The sequence below is a fragment of the Homalodisca vitripennis genome, chromosome 3 (genome assembly GCF_021130785.1).
Source record: "Homalodisca vitripennis isolate AUS2020 chromosome 3, UT_GWSS_2.1, whole genome shotgun sequence".
Classification (NCBI taxonomy): domain Eukaryota; kingdom Metazoa; phylum Arthropoda; class Insecta; order Hemiptera; family Cicadellidae; genus Homalodisca; species Homalodisca vitripennis.
In genome coordinates this window covers 34,279,565-34,284,600 of record NC_060209.1, presented here as the reverse complement: position 1 = coordinate 34,284,600, position 5,036 = coordinate 34,279,565, and the positions used below count along the sequence as shown (strand labels likewise).

Below are 5,036 nucleotides of genomic sequence, written 5' to 3'. Positions count from 1 at the left end.
GTCTCTGTTATGATGGAATTACCACAGTGGAAGTAATACAGGAACTAAAGTTGACAAGTATGATTGTCACAACTGTCAAACATCACCTTGGTGTTACAAACTCATTTAGCGTCAACTCTGCCACAGTCATATTACTGTTACACAACCTCACATAAGTGGTAATAATAAATTCTCACAATATTGTTGTAATATCCTCGCACAGTACACTGTATCATAGAAACAGTTATTTTTCTTTCAATAATACTTTTTCCAAAGTACTGTATTTAATGTGTTTTTCTAGAATACACATTCTGTGTTACAAATCTACCTTCGTCCAGAATTTAGAACATTATAGACAACTTCTTTCTCTTTGTTTAATACTTTAAAAACTAATTAGTACTGTGCTAAAATAATAAACTGCAATTTCAGGGAGGAATAGCGTGAAACATAACGAAAACATATTGCCTACAACAACGAAAATTGCATCGTAAAGTTAAATGAGACTTTTACAACAGTTACGTACACACAAAAAATCTTACGATAATGTTTTCCTGGCAACAAAAATTCAATTTATACTTTTCTAGTATCGAGAATGGTTGTATGCATTTACAACAAAGTAGAGCTCATTAACAACATTGTAAAAGTTAAGAGAATCTCTAAAATAGTCTCATCCCTCACTCCCACTCCTAGGCGTACAATGATTCACGGACTGCTTTCTTCACAAAATTAGTTAACGAAACTTTATTTTTGAGAAAATTATTCAGTATTACATGCGTTCAAATCAACCCACTGAGTGTACTGCTTACTTTATTCACGGAAATGTGTTTTTGAACGTTTAGCGAGGCCTCTCCTGCCGGTTAATGATGATGAAAGCAATAATCTGTCTGTATGTATGTACGCACGATACGTTTAAACTAGTTATCCTAGAGGTTTTAAAAATTATTCAAAACTTTAGTTCAACTATGTGTACGTCGTTGTTGAAAATTATAAAGATGAGTTCATTTAGAATATCAATTAAAAATCAAGGAATATTGATTACATTGTGTTTATGAGTAACTATGTTAGCAAATAGAAAAACAGAACGAACTTTGTCAAACGGAATACATTTTTTTAATTGTTCATTATATTTTCCACCAACTTATCTACACATTTATTCCATAGCTAATTGCGTACAAAGCCGTGGAAAATAGAATATAATTTTAATATAAATATATCAAAATTGTATCAACAAAAATCATTTCAAGTTTTACTCAGATTCCACGCTCTAGAAAAGGAATCTTAAGGATAAAGAGGGTGTTCACATTCCACAAGCAGATTGGCGCAGCGGAAGCGTGCTGGGCCCATAACCCAGAGGTCCGTGGATCGAAACCACGATCTGCTATTAACTTTTTGATGTTTTCCGCAACGGATTGATTAACTTCTAATGAATATTAATTTTCCCTTACGATAATTTTGTGCACTTACTGTCTTTTCTTGGGTAGGGATAAATATATATAAAAAAACTAATATATATTTTGAACAAAGATTTTACTCTTATGAGTAAAATGTACCTATAAAATAAACTGCGCTTTGTGAAGAATGGCAAATAATCCTACTCCTTCACTATTCTTCGATCTTCGAAAAAATTAACAAAGAGCATAAATTGTTTTATTATTGAAAGGATAGAAACTTAAAATGTAGATTTCTTTCTTTTCATAAAAATTGTATCAACTAAAATTAACTTTTGGTGAAAACTAAACTTTTGAATTGTTTTCATGCAATTAAGTGGCAATTAGTAGGATGAGGTCCTCTAGGGACAATCGCACATTTATTATTTGAAAAATTAGTACTATAACAAAATTAGAAGAAAGCATCGTAAAATTCTGTTTATATTCTGGCGTTGTAATTTTCATGTGTGTATGTCCTAGTAGGACGTTACTTGTACTTAAAGAAAACTGTATTTCGTTAATAGTTTCAAATAGCAACTTTTTAAATATTTTTAAGTTAATTTATGAAAACTTCTCAGAGTAATCTGTATATGTATGAATTGAAGTAAACTTCACAACAATCAAAATACAGGTACGTTCGTACCAAATATTTCAAAAATATTACAAGGGCTCATTAATTTGCCCTTTTGTATATATGACACAAATAAAGTCATTTGAATTTGAAATAAGGCATCTAAACGTTCGGTTTTTAAAATATAGGAATATATAATCCCTACGTCGAACATATAGAACATAAAATGTTTTCTTCTACTAATTGTTCATACAATTTTTCCATTTAAAGGCCACTATTTTGAAACCATTACAAATATTTTTTTTTTACTGGCAGTGACATCCTATTAAGTCGTAAAAACATGCTAAATTACATCATCCGGAACTTAAGGGGCATCTAAATTTATTATTTAAATTACAACAAAGATTTGGGCCATAGTGTCAGAGGAACTATTTTTTTATTTATATCCATGGAAACATAATACAAAATATTTGCTTTCATTTTATAACTTTATAATTTGTATAGTTATTTATTTTAAGGTATATCGTAAGAATATTCAGAAACATTATAATACGTAAGGCTAAGAAGTTTAAACGTGATATCCTTACTTAAAGCGATCGTCAAGCTGGACTGCATACTTATACCGCCACTCTACATCTTACTCCTCTAAACTTATGTTATAGAAAAAAAAAAAACTAAGCAGAGGTTATAATAATATATGGGTTAAGAAAAATCTGGGAAACGATGATAATATTTTCAATTAATTATTAATTTAATGGATTCAAGCTTGGACAAATTTCTTCAATTAAACTTAAAACAAGAAATTGTACAGAGTAATTTACCTTGAATGTAGTAATCTTTTCATACATGGATGTTAAGGCTAGAAACATAATTTTATACCTATACATTTATTAAATGTAATTAACTCTTCTCCGGAGGAACTCTATGAAGCGTGAATTCCTTCTCCTAAAACTCCAAAAAATGTAATCATCACCTCTATATCTTGTATTTGATCAAATTTAGTAAAAATATTGACGTCAAGCTGGTTTTAAAATGTCATAATTAATTATATCCATTCATTCAGAGATTACGTTTTCTAGAATTCTTTAATAGATTTCTTGTAACTTCATTCATATCCAAAATTGTAAAATATTAAGTACGACACTACGATAATTTTCTCCGGCTATGATTTTTAGCAAGATCTTTCTACTAAAAGTGTAGAGCAAACTACAAGATTTTATAATTTTTATAATGTAAATAATGTATAGGCAATTTCATTTAGTGGAAATTTGTGTTATTCAAACTGTGTTTAATAATGTTAAGTTTAACTAAACGAAGTTTTATTAGATTATATAATCAGCTCTTAAACTAGAAAAACTTGCATCACTAAAGAATTTACCTCCATTTCTCTCTCAAGAGCAATCAGTTCCGCTGTTTTGCGCCTACTATCTTTGGTAACCTTCACACTGTCTAAAAAATATTGAATATGATCATTTATTGTAATAAAGAAGCACTTATAATAGTTGTACAGCTGCTACATTTAATATATTACATTTGATTTATTTTAGGTCAGTAAAAATATATTTATTCTCACAAATTAGTGGTATTCAATTCGTGTATTATCATGATCTAAAATGCTGAAGAAAACATTAATCTGTATCAATTAACTATATACGCGTAAAGTTATATAGGTTACTATAACATTTTTGTTATATGCATATTCTTATTTAATACGTAAAAGAAAGAAAACATTACTATTTCATATTAATGCAATCATGAAAAATGTAATCAGTTGTATTTATATTTGATTAGCATTTGCATCTCAAAACAACTCATATTATCAAACAAATACACTGATAATACGTCAGATACTTATGCTTCTATTCCATCATACCCTCCCCATACACTTTTCAAATAAATAAGGTAGTCCTATGGTATACAATAAATTAGAAAACTTCTTTAACAAGAAAACGGAGTTACATCAATTATTAAATATTTTACGTACCCGCCCATATATAATCAGAGGTTTGTATTTTAATAACCAGTAATTTCAGAGAGCATGGATTAGTTGGCTCTACTTAAGGAATTTTTTTATTTTAGCACCTTAAGAACTATGCTAAACCTATCGAACGTTCACTAACTTATTGTAAGTGTTAGAGTTATGGAAAATATCTTATTTCAAAAATTTAATACACGCCCATCTGTTTCTGTTTTTATGTTCTTCGGTGATTTTTATAGGTTATTTATAAACTAATGTGAGACTACTTTTTACTTCATCGTTATTCAAAAGATTACACAATTCATAAAAATATTAAATTGCGTCTGTATCTAGCATATCTTTAAAATGCGATTTCTAATATACCTCTTAGAAAAAATATAAGAGTACAAAAGTGAATAAGTTTTAACATTGTTCTTATGGAAGAAACCTCAAGGTCATTTCACTACAGGCGTAACAATAATGATAAATATAACACGTGACTTCTATGAAATTGGATATACATACACTTCAAGATCTCGTTTAATGCCCACAATTCTGTAGATTTGACAAAATGTCTTGACTGGATTATTTAAACCCTTAATACAGTGATTTAACACTGAGGGTAGATTATCTAATACAACCACCTCCGGCAACTTGTCCAATCACCGGTCTTAATTCCCTTGAAATCTGCAATTTCCTTATTCAACTTGGTTACATTTCCTCTTGCAATTGCTTCAGGATGTTACAGTAATCAATTGAATTACCATCCTATACTAACTTGAACTAATGGATTCCCGTTTTACTAATAAAAAAATTCTTCGGACACTCGTAAATAATTTGTTCCTTTCCTTGTACAGTGAACGTCATATGTGTCTTTTAATAAATTGATATAAAGCAATAAATGATTTCAAGCAGAATGTATGTTTTCTACAAAAAACCTTAAGGTGAAATATTACAAGTTAGAAACCATAATTGTCGATGGCAATGTAATTATCATTTGGTAATTATATGTTGTGTTATAAAATTTGCGTATTTCTTATCGGAGAGTAATACAGAATGACAAATTAAATTACGGTAAAATTATATCAAAACTTAGTTTTTG

General features: G+C 29.1%; 1 non-coding gene across 1 annotated transcript; it reads left to right on the top strand.

Annotated features, from left to right (window-relative positions):
• The first annotated feature begins 1,288 nt into the window (after window positions 1–1,288).
• Trnam-cau lies at window positions 1,289–1,360 on the top strand. Its single transcript has one exon. It is a non-coding gene; the product is annotated as a tRNA-Met (tRNA).
• The last annotated feature ends 3,676 nt before the right edge of the window (window positions 1,361–5,036 follow it).